Source organism: Palaemon carinicauda, chromosome 8 (genome assembly GCF_036898095.1).
Source record: "Palaemon carinicauda isolate YSFRI2023 chromosome 8, ASM3689809v2, whole genome shotgun sequence".
NCBI classification, from domain to species: Eukaryota; Metazoa; Arthropoda; class Malacostraca; order Decapoda; family Palaemonidae; genus Palaemon; species Palaemon carinicauda.
The window spans coordinates 147,072,763-147,090,788 of record NC_090732.1 but is presented as its reverse complement, the minus strand read 5'-3'; the positions used below and the strand labels follow the sequence as shown (position 1 = coordinate 147,090,788).

General features: G+C 44.9%; 1 long non-coding RNA gene across 2 annotated transcripts in view; it reads right to left on the bottom strand.

The window, feature by feature from the left end:
* Positions 1-1,564: 1,564 nt before the first annotated feature.
* LOC137646016 (uncharacterized) overlaps positions 1,565-18,026 on the bottom strand; it is a 1,300,281-nt gene continuing 1,283,819 nt past the window's right edge. For both annotated transcript variants that reach the window (XR_011045378.1, XR_011045377.1), the window contains 2 exons: positions 2,620-2,811; positions 1,565-1,995 (listed from right to left, as the gene is read on the bottom strand). This is a non-coding gene — a long non-coding RNA (uncharacterized lncRNA). The remainder of the gene's footprint in view (positions 1,996-2,619; positions 2,812-18,026) is intronic.

Here is an 18,026-nt window from a genome sequence, read left to right as displayed (position 1 = left end):
ACTATCATCCTCATCTATCCGTAATCTTGAAGTAGCTTTCAGACCTCACTTGGTAGAGGTACTCACGTTCATCATCAGCAATGTATAATCTTGAAGGGACTTTAAGATCTCACTTGACGGAGGTTCTCGCTGTCATCTTCGAACAATGTATACTCTTTATAATCTTGAAGGGGCTTTCAGACATCACTTAGTAGAGGTTCTCACTGTCAGCCTCATCTATCTATAATCCTAAAGGGACTTCAAAAGCATATTTCATAGAGGTTCATCACTGCCATCCTCAGCCATGCATAATCTTGAAGGGACTTTAAAACCTCACTTGGTAGATAATTTTACTGTCATCGTCATCCATCAATAATCTCAAAGGGATATTAAAACATTCCTTGGTAGAGCTTCATCGTTGTCATCCTCATTCATGTATAATCTTGAAGGGACTCTAAGACCTTACTTAATAGAGGTTCTCACTGTCATCCTCAGCTATCTATAATCTTAAAGGGACTTCAAAACCTTATTTGATAGAGGGTCATCACTGTCATCTCCAGCAATGCATAATCTTGAAGGGACTTCAAGACATCACTTGGTAGAGGTTCTCACTGTAATCACCCATCAATAATCTTGAAGGGATATTGAAACTTCACTTGGTTGAGGTTCTCACTGTAATCTTCACCAATCTATAATCTTGAAGGGACATTGTTCTATTCCTTTGATTTGTTATGTCAGTGTAGCAATTCTTTTGAATTCACCGTTACCTCTTACTTATTTGTTTAATCCATGGCTTTTTCCTTTAATTCTTTCTCCTCTGATATATGTTATTTCTCCTCTGATATGTCTTCTATCAAGATATTATTGTTTATCAGATGTTTTGGTAATCTCCTTCTTCTTATCCATTATACACTTCATTAAATTTTGTAGCCTTCTTTGGTGTGATTTCTTAAACCAAACAACGATAATCTGCCTCTTTATACATTTGATTTAAATAAAAAGAAAATTATTTTCTTATGTTCAATATCTTCCACTAAAGAATCAGTAGAAATTATGAGTATTATCTCTCCATAGCTTCAAATTATTTAACTTTGTAACTTTGTTAACAAATTTCTTAACTTATAGCTTTTTCCTGTTTATTCACTTAAGTTCTACATTGCGTCAATCAAAGCCACTTGTCCATTTTCCCTTAGTGAACGACATCCAACAAACTTTACACCTAGGACATTTCAGCATCATCAGGAAAGCACCCCAGCATTTCATAAAGGATTTCGTCCTCCTTTGAGGGTGGGGGTTTCAGGCAAGCTCCTTCCACACGAGGGGCAAATGCAGGGCAGATATTCTAAATTGCCAGTAATTTTCTCATTTTATAACAGTGTGACCAGATCAAACAGTCCAAGGCAGGCAGTAGGCCCAGACAGGTGAACGTATTACTTAGACCAAACGCCCGACAAACGGCAGAGTTCAATCAGAGCTGTGCCAGGAATCTAGTCCCCTAGTCAGACACCCATCCAGTGCCTCAACAACGGTTATGGGCACTTACACGGTTTGCCTGTGGTTTCTTCGTCTATGAAGTCATCTACAATCATGATCGCCACTCATATCACAAAATTGGTAACAGTGCCTGCCTACCGTGTATTTCCTCCTCCGTGTGAAACATGATTTACAGAGTGCACCTAATGATAACTATAACTTGTCCATTGGCTGTAGTCTCTTGAAATTAGATAATAAGCTCCCCATTAACATATCTATTTCTTGATCAATTTTGCACAAAGTTTCGTGTTCTTATCTGTACTACACATTAGCATATCGATTTATCTTCTTCACTATATACAATATCCATTATTTCATCTTGCCATATTATTGTCCTCATGATATATCCTAATCAGTCTCTCTTTTAATTTTATATTCCTGCTTTTGATTCTATAGCAGAGTTTTATCTTTGACGTACTCGATTTCCAGAGCTTCTTTTCGTCACCTCTACATACAGCACCACTCAATGCTCGACAATAGGTCCTGAAGAAGAAGAGGAATGAGAATGTTGAAAATGAAAAACTGTATGGTGCACAATCAGCATAACCATTTACCCTTTCTAAACCACAGCACAGAAAACTTGTTTAAAGAAAATCAGTTGAGGAGGAAATTGATAATCTTAAAGATTTAAAAACACACACACACACAATTATCTGAATAACTGTAGGGATAGTTAGTCTTACAATTATTTTACATATATATTCTGATTCAGATAGATTTCATATATTAGAAATAATTACGATTTCCATACTTATTTTATTTTCTATTTAGTTTATAAAGAATTTATTATACAAAACTTGGATTAACATGAAATCAACAATCCAGTAAAAAGATTTATGCTAGTTTTATCCCATGCTTCATTTAAGGAAACAAGATCTGATTAGAGTTTATGTTGATAAAAAATCATATGTAAATATTCAAGGATCTCCTTTCCGATACACGCCCTACTCCAAGGAATCCTTAAAAATTCTATATACCCATTAAAAGTTTAACTAAAAGATTAACTTTTGTAGATGAAGCAGACTAAACCAGTAAAATATAAAAAAATTTGTAGATGAAGCAGACTAAATCAGTAAAATATAAATTTTTTTGTAAAGGTATACTAACATTTTAGCATTTTGCTGATGAGACAATCCAAGATCAACCAAGCCTTGACTACTTGACTCGTTTTAGCTGCTAATACCTGCTGTTCCTGTTTCACTTGGTACTTTTGGTGGGACCGTTGGCTACTATTGTGGCGGAAATGTTTTTTAGTGCCTGATATATCTCCAATATCCATATATGTTCTTGTCAGTCTTGCTGAAAAAAAAAAACAATTTTGAACATACTTTTCAAATGTACGTGTTACAACATATTCTAATTTAATCTTCAGCATGTGTAACTTTGGCAAAAGCTAATACATCACAACCAATTTCAAAACATAAATAACTTATCATGGCAAATTCATTATTTCAATTAAACCCACAGTAAAAATTGAAAATCTAAATTTTGCTTTTACCTATTTGATGAATACAGAAAAACTTTTTAAACTATGCAAGTCAGGAATTCTAAACTTAGCAATTCTATGGGTTACTTTATAAAGTGGAAAAAAAATCAGAGAAAAACTATACATTTCTATTGGTAGAGTCACAGAAGGATGAGAAATATGACAGGTAAGAGTAGCCTGTGAGTCAAGGGCAAGATGAATGCAACTGAGTAACTTTATTACAACACACATAGAGTATATATATACACACTAGGTCCCGGTAAGGTGGTCACAAAATACAAACATGCTATTTCTTGTTAAACCGGCAACCGGTTCTGTTAACAATTAACAATGAAGTAGGCAGACAGGTGTTGGTGTCAGTGCGAGGGGAGAGCGAAGATACAAAGGATAATACATACAAAAAAGAGAAATGGCATTACTATCTACGATCGTGTGACACACGGGTGACACACTGGTGGCACATGGCCCCCCCCCAACCCTAAAAATGACATACTGTACATGTTAAATAGGGCACCCTAAATAGGGCACCCTGAACTAGAGAGGCGAACTGTAGGCGGGTCATCTGGCAGGAGATAAGCAGGTTTTAGATGATCAATGGAGACCCAGTCTTCTTTGCCATGAATGTTTAGTAGGAATATTTTTGGATTGCATCGGATCTCAAGGAAATGACCCGTGTAAGGAAGCATTAGTGGTGGCTTTCCAGTGTCATTGCGTAGGAAGACGAGCGTTGCAGAGTGCAAGTCTGTCGGTATATGATGCTTCGCTGGAGCTTGTAAGTGTGGTGGCATGGCATAAATTTTCCCACATCATGATGTATGCACTGGAGATCGTCGGAGGTGGTTGCAGAATGAAAAACAATTTGGCAGTAATGACCAACGGGTCGCAATATACCATTTCAACTGCCGAGACGTCCGGGGCGTCTTTAGCAGTGGTCCTTAGTCTCAGGAGACTCGGGGAAGCTGAGTAAACCAGTTGGAGTCCTTGCAGGGGGACATCAAAGCTGCTTTGAGGGTGCGATGAAAACGTTCAACCATTCTATTGGCAGCAGGGCTGTAGGCAGTTGTCTGATGTAGGGTGATACCCAGAGATTTGCTAATGAAGTCCACAATTGAGAGGTGTCAGAAGTAATATGCTCAGGGATACCAAATCTTGCTATACATCCTGAGAGTAAGGCAGATGTACATGAGGCGGACGTTGCAATTTCCATGGGAATGGCTTCAGGCCAACAAGTGGAGCGGTCGATGATGGTATACAGGCAACGATGTCCTTGTGATGTGGGTAGGGGGCTTACAACGTCGACATGAATGTGAGGAAAACGACGCTGAGGTTGAGGAAAGGTGCCCACTCCTGACCCCGTGCGTCGATGTACTTTGGAAGTTTGGCAGGAAGTACGGGTGCGGACCCAATCCTTAGCATCATTAGTAATGCCATGCCAAAAGAACTCCCAGGAAGTACAGGTGCGGACCCAATCCTTAGCATCATTAGTAATGCCATGCCAAAAGAACTCCATCTTCAGCAGATGTGCAGTAGAACGGCGCAAGGGATGTGAAAGGCCGTGAATGAAATCAAACACCTGTCGGCGCATGGGAGCAGGAATCCATGGTCGCGGTCTACCAGTACTGCCGTCACAGAGGAGGGTGGTGTTGGAGTCGTCGAGGGGGACGTCTTCCCAATGGAGGGATGTGCAGGATGTCCTACAAGCTTGATACTCTGGATCCTTTCATTGGGCTTCAGCCAAGGCATTGTAATCCAATCCAAGGTGAACAGCAGCCAACACGTTTCTTGACAGGGCATCGGCAACGGGATTCATTTTCCCAGGGAAGTGTTGAAGGGTGCGCTTGTATTCCGCCACGACAGAGAGATGTTGGTGTTGACGGGCGGACCAGGCGTCAGACTGTCGAGTGAAGGCCTGCACCAGAGGCATGTGGTCTGTGCGAATGACGAAGGGTGTACCTTCTAAGAAATGGCGAAAGTGACAGACAGTCAAGTATACCACCAGTAATTCGCGATCGAAGGTAGAATAACCCGATTCTCCCTTGGACAGTTTTTTGCTGAAGAAGGCCAATGGGCGTGGCGAGCCATTGACCACCTGTTCGAGTACAGCACCAATAGCGATGTCGCTGGCATCGGTGAAAAGGAGGAGAGGGGCATGTGGGACGGGAAAAGTGAGAGCAGTAGCGGTTGATAGGGCATTTGTTGCGTTGCACAAGGCCACTTCTTGAAGGGGACCCCACTTCAGGTCTTTTGGCTTGCCCTTAAGGGAGGCGTAGAGGGGAACAAGAGTGGCGGCAATGGCTGGAAGAAAACGGTGATATTAGCTGTTCATGCCCAAGAATTCCTGCAGTGCTTTGACGGTCGAGGGCGTGGGGAAGTTTTAAATGGCTGCTACCTTCTCAGGGAGGGGATGGATTCATTCAGGAATGATGCTGTGCCCTAAGAACGACACTTCGTTTACGCCAAAGGTACACTTGTCGTACCGGACTACAAGGCCGTTTTGTTGTAAGCGGTCAAGCACGATGAGCGGGTGACAGAGGTGTTCCTCTTTTTAGGAAGAGAACACAAGTATGTCGTCCACGTAACATACACAGAAAGGGAGGTCCCCTAAGATGCCATCCATGAGACGATGAAAAGTGGCCCCAGTATTATGAAGGCCAAAACAGGAGTTATTGAATGTGTATATACCAAAGGGAGTGGTGATGGCAGTCTTAGGGATGTCTTCTGGGTTCATAGGCACCTGATAACACCCCTTCAGGAGGTCGAGCATGGAGAAAACCTTCGCTTTGTGCAGGCAGGAGGTCACGTCAGCGATGTTTGGGAAAGGGGAGGGATCCGGTTCTGTTTGCATGTTCAGGCACCTTTAATCCCCACATGGACCGAGGGAGCCGTTTTTCTTCAGGACGATGTGTAAGGGTGACGCCCATGGGGGGAAGCCTTTTGGCAAAGGCCCATTTCTTCCATTTCGGCGAACGTCTGTTTGGCGGCTGCCAATCGATCCAGTGCCAGACATCTGAATTTGGCAAATACTGGGGGTCCCGTCGTCTTGATATGGTGATAAATAGCGTGTTTGGCAGGAGCCGTGTGTGTTTGGCGAATTTCTGGACGGAAAACTTTCAGGTACGACGTAAGGAGGTGGGCGTAGGCATCCGTGGGTGCGCTTATGTGGAGAGCAGATTAGAGGGGGCAGATTGAAGAGGTGTCAACAAGTACGATTCTGCGTTGACCAATCATCAGTGGGCGACATTTACCAGAGGGTGGAAATGAGAAGGGAAATCCGCACCAAGAATTAGCAATGTGACGTCAGCAACGAGAACTTCCAATTACATTTGCCGATTCCAAACGATAATGCGAGGTTCTTGTAACCGTAGGTGGATATCGCAGATCCGTTGGCAGCTACCAGGCGGACATCAGCAGACTTAGACTACGTCGTGTCCTGAAGAGTTCCCTTGGCAAAAGAGAACGACAAGCACCCGTGTCTATTAAAAATCGCCCGCCCATTCCTGCATCATGTAAAAAGAAAAGATTAGAAACACGAGAGGCCACCGCCACGACCGATGGTCTACTTACACGTTTTTGGGCCACTGACAATCCTTGGCACATTTCTTCGCTGCAGCCCCGAATCTGGAGTCGTAGTAGCAAAACTGCGGCCGACGGGCGGCAGTTAGTGGCTGTAAAAGACGTTGGTTGGGGCGCGAGGGAGTGGTGGGTGATGTGTGGCTTTGTCGCTGCTCTGGCACATCACGGGGTAGGCATGTCTGTCCTACGGCATTCAGCTTCAGTTGACGCTGTACAGTATAGGTGTCCTCTTTGTCAGGAGTGGAGGCGTTGATGGAGGTATTGAAGGTATTGAAGTGGCTGCCCATAAGGGCGTCGGCTTTGGTCATTAAGTCCTTTATGGGTAAACTATCGACATCGGGTATAGCAGCGTGTACAGGTTTGGGTAAACGGAATACCCAAAGGGCATGAAGTAGGTTCATCTCACAAGGAGAGCCGTCTGCGGCAGGTTGCAGACCAGCGATACTGGTCATTTCCCTGAGGGCGAGCGAAGCCCTTTGGTCCCCCAATGGCTGTTGAGAGGACTGAAAAAGCTTTGCCATATGGGCGGCTGGCGACAGCGAGTACTGCTGCAGAAGGTATGTTTTGAAGGCACCATACGCTATTGGGGTGTCTCCTTGTTCAAAAGCCAGTCGGAGAACTCCAGGAAGGTGTCCACGGGTATCGCCACGAGAACATAATCTGCTTTGGTTGTTGAACGTAACGCCCTTGAAGCGGAACTGGACTTCTGCACGCTGAAACCAAGCAAATGCCTCTCCGCTGGTGACCGACGAAAGTTTGAATGGGGCAGTCATAACTTCCGTGGAGTCCGTCATAGTAACAGTGAGGGGGGGGGGAGGCGGGAGAAGCGAGTCGACCTCCGGGATCACCAATGTGACGGGCCAAGAGTAGGTTGTGAGTCAAAGGCGAGATGAATGCACCTGAGTAACTTTATTACAGAAACATTGAGTATATATACACACTAGGTCCCGGTAAGGTGGTCACAAAATAAAAACATGCTATTTCTTGTCAAACCGGCAACCGGTTCTGTTAACAGTTAACAATTAAGTAGGCAGACAGGTTAATACAAGTTGCTATCAGTGCGAGGGAAGAGTGAAGATACAAAGGATAATATATACAAAAAAGGGAAATGTCGTTACTATGTATGATCGTGTTACACGCGGGTGGTACAGAATCGGGTAACAGTTCCTGTTTAACACATATGTTCATTTGACATCACTTTAGTTAGAATGAAGAATGAGTTGAGAAGAGGTGGAAGATACCAGTTCCACTGCATCCCCAAAGCACCGAAATATCCACTAACTTAGACCCATTAAAGTTGCAAGTGAGGGTACCTTGCTAACTTTCATTCTTACCTATCTTTATTATTATTATTATTATTATTATTATTATTATTATTATTATTATTATCATTGTTATTATTATTATTATTATTATTATTATTATTATCATTAGTAGTAGTAGTAGTAGTAGTAGTAGTAGTAGTAGTAGTAGTAATTATCATCATCATTTTTACAAGCTAAACTGTAACGCTATTTGGGATAAGCAAGATGCTACAAAAGGAATTATGCAAACTTCAAGATAGGAACAATCAATCAAAATAAGATATTTCAAGTGCAGTAACAATTTTAAATTAGATCCTTCTCATATAAACTATAAAAACTTAAAAAAAAAAACACACACACACAAAGAGAAAGAGAAATAAGCTACAACAGCATACCCGAGTGTACCCCCAGCCAAGAGAACTCTAATCTAAGGCAGTGGATTGGCCATGGTACAGAAGCTATGACACTACCCAAGACAAGAGGACAATGGTTTGATACTTGAGTGCATTCTCCTATTAGAGCTGCTTACCATAGCCGAGATTCTCTACTACCCTTACTAAACGGAAAATAGCCACAATTACATTGCAGTAGTTAATTCATTGAGTGAAGAAGAATTATTTGGTAATCTCTGTGTTGTCATGTGTATGAGTACAGAGGAGAATGATGAAAATAGGCCAGACTATTCGATATATGTGTAAGCAGAAACAAAATTACCTATAACCAGAGATAGGGATCCAATGTAGTACTGTACTGTCTGGCCAGTTAAAAGACCCAATACCTCTCAAGTGGTAGCATCTCAAAGGGTGACTAGTGCCCTGGCCAACCCAAATCGTCTAAAACATTACTTTATACTTATCACAACCAAACTGATGCTCTATTCTGGAAACTTGCTTATTCTTCTTACTGGTAGACATGAAAAAAGTGATATCTTACCTATATAATATGAAAAATTCGTAGATAATTTGTATTTTTCGTAACTATACAAAACTTAGCTACTTATTAGGGGTTATACTTTCGGCGGAGCTGAAATGACGAGCCATTAAAATTTAGCGAGGGCTAACTACCCACACCGCTAGTTAGCAGGGGTAGAGGTGGGGGGTAGCTTGCTACCACTCCCGTTCACACACCTGTGATTTAGTCACTTTGCTTGGAGGTAGGACTTCAAGGAGGTAGGACTTTAAGGGGGATAGGGGTGGCGGGCAAGTTTGAATAAATAGCTATGGTTTGTATAAGAAAAATACAAATTATCTAAAAATTTGTCATTTGTTCCATAACTGGAATACAAACCACGCTATTTATTAGGGATGACTCACCCATTAGGAAGGGTGGACGTCCCTGCCAATCTGGCTTTTGGCTTTGCCCGGGGGCTCCTTATCTGAGTATGTTAGTACTCAAAAATAAGGAGTCCCTGCCTTCGCTAAACCTTGCTACGCAAGGTCCGCGGCCTATGCAAGCTGTGTGTTGAGGCGTGCAGAAGTGTGACTATCTAGGTAAAGTTATTCCGAGTCTATGTAGGAAAAACCTGATGTAACCAAGACTTCCCAATACCACCTCGCTAGGGTATGGGGACGAAACAGTATTAGCTTAATACTAGGTACACAAGGGAGCATGGTTTACCTGCAGTGGTTTGAGGTCAGCTTATGCAGAGAACCCAGGATGCTGCTTTTCCCACGAGAGAGTAGGATGAAGAAAAGAATAAGAGCCAGTCAAATCTTTTCCTTCATGCAGACTAAAACCGGGTAACAGTGCTCTCAACCTTCTGCTATTTGTCCAATAAGGAGCTTGAGGTATACAACCAGCTGTTGTGCAGTCACCGCCGGACTGATAGAAATCGTATAGAGTTCCTGTGGGTCACGTCTTGCAAGAGAAAGGTTGTGAAAGTCACCTGGAGCATTCACATCCTTTCTTGTAAAACCTGCGTCACAGAGTAATCTGCTATGAAGGACCAGGGGCATAGTTATGCCCCTGACACTGTGAGTCGTCATGTCGAGATGATGTTTCGGTGATCCTCCTCTAGTCTCTCCCAGTGCTGATGACAAGAGAAGGGACCCGGGCAGGCTGTTGCCGTATTCTTTAAGTTAAGTCTCATACCTTACCCAGGGTACAGTAACGAATGATCTGGATCGTCCGTTACCGAGTTGAGACTTGTGTAGGATCCGTCACCTCTGGAGACTGTCTGGCGACACACTCAGGGACGAAACTGAACATTGTCTTTCGCCCTTCTCAATAATGGGCGATGTCGAAAGAGAGACCATGAAGTTCCTTGACTCGTATGGTTGCTGTCCGAGTGTGTAGGAACATTGTGTTCGTAAATCAGGAGAAAATTTGTTGCCTGGTGAAGTGGAACATGAGGTCCCTTTAGGGATCAGAGATTTGAACCATGATCCGAGAGGAAGGTCTCTATTCCGACTGGGGAAAGGCAAGTTGTAAGTCCATATGAGTTAGGAAAAGTCTATCGATGAGAGGGTGTCCCTTTCTTTCAGTTTGAAGGTGAAGGATCAAGGTTGAGTGATCATCTTTACCTGTCAGAACTGAATAGGGGGTCTTTTCCTCTTGTATATACTCGAGGATTCCGCTATTGCTGGAATCGAGGTATCGAGTGGAGAGAGACTTTCACATGACACCAACCACACAAGACGTTATACTGCCTGGTAGACTGATGCTGAGGAATTCCTCAGATATCTAGACAACCTTTTCGCAAAGAGGTATTGGGTGGTCTCCTGGCGTACAATCATAGCAAAGCTATAGCTTGTGGTAGGTGTCGAATTGGGTTGTCTGTGATGCGGAGAAGGTTCTCTTGGAGAGACTATCAGGAGCTGCAAAATGTTTGGAAACCGTTCTGGATGATGCCATAGTGGAGCTGGGAGAGTCCTTGAGAGGTTGACCAATGTTCTAGCACTCTTGAGTGCCCTTCTTCAGATAAAAAAGGAACGAGACGTAAACGTCATTGTTGTGCCCACCGTTGTTGCCAGAGAGCTTTGGGGCCCAGGGCTGGTGAGCAACGGCAGCCTGAGATTCAGGAGCGTTGCGAACAGACCCCTCGTTGGAGGACCTTGTAAAGTTGGGACTTTGTTGACTACATGGCGATCCAAAGTCCATTCGGAACTGTATACCTTATCCGAGATGCTGTGCACAGATTGTCGGCGAGCACGTTCTTCCAGTCTGGAATGAAGCGGGCTGATAGTGGTACCGAACGGACTTTGTCCCATCTTAATGTTTATACTGTTAGATGGGAAGAGGCTACGAGCAAGTTCCTTCTTCCTTGTCAATGCGAGTCTCTATGTGGTGTGTAGTGTGTCGTCCATCACATCCCTGAGTGGTCTGTTAGGAACCGATGAGGCAGCGGAAGGACCGGAAAGTTGGTCTTCATCTCTTAAGAGATTTAAGTGAAGGTACTTTCGGGCTCTGTCCAGAGGAATGAGGTCGTGTGGTGCAGCACTATGGTCCCTCCTCTCTTCTTTTTCCATCTCAAATCTCTTGGAATGGAAGTCGTTCTCGTTTCGAGAAGGTTTTGTAGAGATTGGTGTCTAGAATCCTTCCCAGATACACCAGTCTCCTGGGAGGGAAGTAGGGAAGACTTCCATAGGTTTACCCTGATCACTGGATCTTGGTAAAAAGACTTCAGAAGTTCCAGTGTTAATGCAAGGTTGCCACTGAGTCTGCTGAGGTCAGTCAGTCGTCCCGAGAGAGAGGAGACAGAAGCCGATCCTGAGAGACCAGGATGGGGGTAGTGGAAAGACCGAAGAACGATGCTTTGAACTGGTGTTTCTTGTTTGTCTAGACTGAACCTTCCAACCTTCCTAGATGGATGGTTTGGACCTGGGAGTAAGTGTCCTTTAGGTCCAGTGTGCAAATGAAGACCTGAGGTCTTAGCCCTTGTTCGAACTCCAACATGGTGAGGACATCGACCCAAAGGGACAGCTCCTTGCAGATCCTTTTGCATGGAAGATTGTCCACGCTGGAGTCTTGACTCGTGTCGTAAAGGATCAGACGCGATACCCAGTGTAAGAATTCTTCTCAGAGAGAATTTCTTCAACTAACAGAAGGAAGGCAACGCTTAGTCTTACCATGCGCCCTGATGGGATTGATGCTATTCCTTAGAATAGAATCAATCTGGCGAATGTTAATCAATGGGTAACCGTCGGGTATCATGGTTACTGTGCAGTTGGAGAGTGCTCGCAAGTAGTTTCCTGTCAGCAAGCCATTGATGAGGGTTGTCGACCGTTTGCCGATCACTTTAGTGTGATGGCGAACAGCCAGTAGCGAGAAGTATGTTGTATACCTCCTGATCTAGGAACTACAGGAAGCAGTTGACTAGTAACTTCGAGTCACGAACTGCTGGCAAATTGCCGATGACCGATGAATCGGTGGTCTGTGAGCCGATGGTGAGTTAGAGATCAGCAACCTGATTATGGTCCCCCATGGTTGGTCAGATATGAGCAAGCTGAAGGATGGGCTGGTCAGAGATCAGCGAGCTGAGTTCAATGATCAAAGAAAGATGAGCTGCCCATCGGTGATCTAGTGATCAGCAAGCTGATGACTGGTTATTGACTAGCAATCAGTGATTGGAAACGCTAGCAATTGGAGATCGTTAGACATTGGAAGGACTAGATGTCAAAGATCAGCATTGAGCTAGCAATTGGCGATCTGGTGATCGGCGACCTAGTGATCAGTATACTGTGAACTAGCCATCAGCAAACAGTAATCTAAAGATCAGACTGTTGATGCTTTCCCGTTTGCTAACGGTGGTGTGTCAAGGAAAAAAGAAACTTTAGAAGAGACAGGGACCAAGGATTCCCCGTTTCGATTCTTCTAGTAGGATGGAATCTTCGGGATCTTGAATCCTTCTGTGAAGCCTTACTCCTCTTTCCCAGTGGCAATGTTTGTGTGTCTGCGGGGAGGAATGGGACAATAGTGACCTGTCCAAAAAGTTTAATTCCTTTATACTGCCTATTGCGATGGCATACAGGATGATGCTGGTGCTCAATTTCTGCCTGGAGAGCAGGCAAGTGCTGGCTCTTAGACAAGAGCTGGTGCATTGGATCTGCGAGCCCCGACTCTTTGGCAAGAGCTGGCGCATTGGATCTGAGATCGTGACTGAGGAGGAGGGCGGAGGAAAGTGCGGAAGAGCGCTGCGCACAGTGGGGCACTGTGTAGTTTTGTGCATTCTCCCTAGAATGCGGCGAAGTGTGTAAATGGTTGTGCAAGAGCGAATGCATTGGCCCGAGTAGCACGTGGAGACTGCTGGCGCGCGCGTGCGGAAGACCATCAGCGCCCGGGCGCAGAAGACCGTCGGCGCTGCGTGCGGGCAAGATCTTTGAAGCGCAAAAGTATTGGCGCGCGTGCGCGCAGAAGGTCAACGGGTGCCCACGCGCAGAATACCGTTGGCGCGGAGGGCCGTCGGCACGCGCATTCGCGAAGGGCCGTCGGCGCGCACGGTAGACTGTTGGCGCACGCTACCGCGCTCAGAAGTAATTTGCCGCGCGCGAGAGACAATCGGCGCCCGCTCACAAAAGAGATTCAGCGCGCGCGCAGAAGACTAATAGCGCGTGCACGCAAGGCTGTTGGCGCATGCGCGCCAGACTGTTGGCACATGCGCGCGCAAGACTCTTGGCGCGTGTGCGCGGAAGACTATTGGCGCGCATGCGGGTGACCATCACCACTCACGCAGGAGATCATCACCGCCCGCGCGCGAAACATCATCATCAGCGCGCGCGCAAGACTGTTGGCACACGCGCGTGCAAGACTATTGGCCCGAGCGCGGGCAACATTATTGGCGCACTCGCGGAAAATCATCGGCGCGCGCAGGAGACCATCAGCACCCCCGCGCGCGAAGGTAGCGCTAGTAGGTTGGCAGGTCAGCTGGACAATCAGGAACTGGTATGAGCCCTTTAGAAGGGCGAGCATCCACTGATATGGACCTTCAACAGGTCCGCGCGCGCGGAAGACTGTTGGCGTGCCCGCTCACAGAAGAAATTCGGCGTGCGCGCGGAAGACTCTTGGCGCGTGCGCGTGCAAGACTCTTGGCACGTGCGAGCGCAAGACTCTTGGCACGTGCGAGCGCAAAACTCTTGGCGCGTGCAAGACTCTTGGCACGTGCGCGCGCAAGACTCTTGGCGCGTGCGCACGCAAGACTCTTGGCGCGCGCGGGAGACCATAGGCACACGCTCCCGGAAAATCAACGGCATGCATGCGGGAGACCATCACCGCCCGCTTGCGCGGAAGACTGTTGGCGCACGCGTGCGGAAGACCGTTGGCGCGCGCATAAGACTAATGGCTCGAGCGCGAGCATAAGACTAATGGCCAGAGCGCGCGCAACAGTCTAAGACTATTGCACTATTGGCGCACGCGCGTAAAATCATCGGCGCGTGCAGGAGACCATCGGCACCCACGCGCGCGAAGGTAGCACTAGTAGGTTGGCAGGTCAGCTGGCAGGACGACCAGTGGCAGGACAATCAGGAACTGGGATGTGCCCTTTAGAAGAGCAAGCATCCACCGATGGGGACCGTAAACAGGTCCGCGTTAAGAGTCCAGGACCGAAGTCCAAAGGACTACGTTGCACCCCAAGGTTGCGCTGGTAGATCGGTAGGTCCTGGTAGGTCTGCTTGATCCTCCGAAGAGGTGTCTCTATGAGTGGCCTCTCTCGCGAACGAGAGAGGTGAATACTTCGTAGAAGAGACTTGAAGACACCCGTGATGACGGCCATGAGGGCCGGTGGATCAGCAAGCTGACCTTCAACAGTAGCGATCCTCCGAAGAGGAGTCTCTATGAGTGGCCTCTCTCGCGGACGAGAGAGGTGAACACTTCGTAGAAGAGACTAGAAGACATCCATTGAGGGCCGGTGGATCAGCAAGCTGACCTTTAACTACACACTTCGTAGAAGAGACGTGCCAAGACCGTGCTCTGCCCCTGAAGGAAGAGAAACTCAGCAAGGGGGAAGAGAAGTCTGGGCGAAGGCATCAACAGCAGTCGGAGACGATGAATCTATTAAGATGTGGGAAGTTCTCCCTCTGAATGAAGAAACAACCTCACACCTGGGGAGGAAACTTCCCTCGGAAGGGAAGTTGTCCAACCCCTGAGGGCGAACCTCCTTTAGCATTCCAAGATGATCTGAAATGCTGGTCATGTTGTCACAGGAGTACTTCTAAGAGAAGGGATGATGCCCATGACGACATCCTCTGAGGGACGGCAGTGACAACAGATTCCCCACACATGAACAGAACAGCTCTGCTTCGTCGGCACTCTTAGTCGAACGAAGAAAAACTGCATAGGTAATCGGGAAAAAATTAATTATTTAACAGAAATTCCCTAGGGAGGAACTCCAAAGAGGAACCTCGAGGGTACAACATAAAATAAGTATTGCGCCGACAAAAACTTAATTGTTTAACAAATTCCCCAGGGAGGAACTCCGAAGAGGAACCCCGAGGGAACAGCATAAAATTAAGTATTGCGCCCTTCCTTCCCCAATCGACATCCACGGGAGAAGGGGGGAGCGGAGTAACTGTAATAAAAACAGAATTACAATTATTTAAATCAGCTAAGAATATTCACTAATAGTGAGAACCACTAACCCTCCAAAGGGAAGTGTTCCCCACGGAGAAAGCTGAAAAGTAAAATACAATTATATTTTCACTAATAATAATTGAGACAAACAATCGGAAGAGCAACCTAACCCGCGCACGGGAAAGGAGCTTCCCCAATAGTACACTGTTGTTGTAAAGGTGAACGACCTCGAGAAGAGAAAGACCGTAGTCAATCTTTGAGAGGCCACATTCCCTTTGGCCAGAAATCCATGTTTCCCGTAGGAAAAATGAAAAGGCGAAGGCAATAGTTGAATGAAGAGGGTCCAGGCGATGACGATTCCCCTGCGGCGGCCGAGTTAACAGTTATATGCCGACGGGAACACCGATGGACCAGAGAGAGAGTGGTCGTTCCCCACGAAGGGGAACTGTGCTGGCCTTGCTAATGTACGCAAGTGTCGTTGTCGTATATGTATCACACACAGCACAAACACTGAAAGGAAACTTATCACATTTCGATACACATATATATACATAAACATTAAGAATGTTTTCATATGTATACAACTATACGAAAAAGTAAGTTAAGACAAAAATTAATGGCAGTCCAGAACAGGCAAGTAGGGAGAGAGGAAACAACAGCTCTCGATCTAAGCCAAAAGTAAAGTAACTAAATCACAGGTGTGTGAACGGGAGTGGTAGCAAGCTAACCCCCCTACCCCCGCAAACTAGCGGTCTGGGTAGTTAACCCTTGCTTAATTTTCATGGCTCGTCAATTCAGCTCCGCCGAAAGTATAACCCCTAATAAATACCGTGGTTTGTATTCCAGTTATGGAACAAATATATATTCTCTCCTGTCACACTGAGCATCATGGACAAACATATGACTTTTTGGTCTCTCCCCTTCCCCTTGATAAAGGAGAGGGAGTAATCATACCCTGGTGAGAGGCTGTCCCCATAGAGGTACACTCAGAAACCAAAATTTCCCACGAATAAGCCGAAATTGGGGCATTGCAGTTAGGAAAGAGAGAAAGAGAGGGTTGGAAAGGGTTGAGTCTGTGTGCACACGCATGTGCACATATAACTAGATATTTAGCCTTCATTTTTGGCATACACTAATTATAAAACAATAATGAATGACCCTCACTACATAGAGCGTCAGGCCTTTCTGTGAGGCTAATGACAAAATAGGGAGTGTAATGGTCACAAATGTAGCCTACAATCTTCAAGGTATTAGCCGACATACTCTATCAAAATTTGGAGCGAACAACAAATTTACGGACAACCAGCCTCTGTCATGAGTAACTAGCCAGTCAGAAATGCAGCTTGCCGACCTATTGGGAATTAGGAGACAAACACTGATAGAAATAGTATCTATGGTGTATCAGAGGCATCTCCTGAAGAAGCATTAAGGATAACTTTGATTGACCTCAGGGGTGGACCTAAGATCGAACTTAGAAAACCTATAGTAATCTCCTATGTACAGTGAATCAGTGGGATCTTAAAATTCTAAACACCTGTAAGGAAGTTCATTAATACTCCTAAATCTTAAGCAATATTATTTTTTAAGACAACAGTGATGCTAGCTATTATCTGAATGATGGAGTGGGCCATATAAAAGTCATACTTATCATATCAACTACAGAATATCTCTATGACATATTGTTTACTATTTAAAGTATGACAGGATTATGTAATTGCTGCAGGATTACCCCCCAAAAAAAACTCGCTGGATAACCTACATGCATGTTGTAAAAGTTCCTGAACATTGTGTATCAAGAGGTATCTCTTGAAGAAGCATCAAGTACCTGACCATGACCTCACGAGCTCGGATAGTTTCCACTTAAAAAATTCAAAGTAATTTCAAAAGTGTCATCTTAAAACACCTATAAGGGAATTGATTTATACTCTTAAATCATGGGCCTTTTTTTTGCAAACAACATGAATGATAGCTATTATCTGAATAATACCCTGACCAGATAAAACTCATACAATTGATAACTCCATAACTAATACAAGTTGCTAATCTAGGTGTGAGAGGAATAAGTAAAAGATGCAGGAGTGCTCCAAAAACCTTTAGAGTTTCTGAATCTCGCTGCTTAGTCCACATTTGGAAACACAGTTTCTCTACATTACCTCAGAACCATACAAAGTAAGCTGTTCCAGAGTTTCCATAAATCCGTAATTGGCCACTACCTCAATCAAATGGGAACAATCAATACCATCAACATGAATCATTACATTTTGAGTATGATACACAAAATATATAGACGACACTACCGAAACTCTTAACAGAATCCCTGATGATGTTAAAAAAGGGGATGACGATCAAACAACTGAAATTAGACGAGAACAGGACCGAGCTTATGGTGGTGTGAATGAAAATAGCATAAGAAACTTAAGTTATATTCAAATAAACATAACGACTCGGTCCTGATATCTAGTATAGTTCGTGGCCAGGGTGTATTTCTTGACTATAATTTGTCTCTCAATGTAGTGAAAACGGCTGGCTATCATTTCAGAAGCATTGCTTTTATAAATAAGTACCTGGATGAATATTCTTTAAAGAAATTTGTGATAAATTGTGTTATTGCCAGGATTTCACTACTGCAACTCTTATCTACTACAATT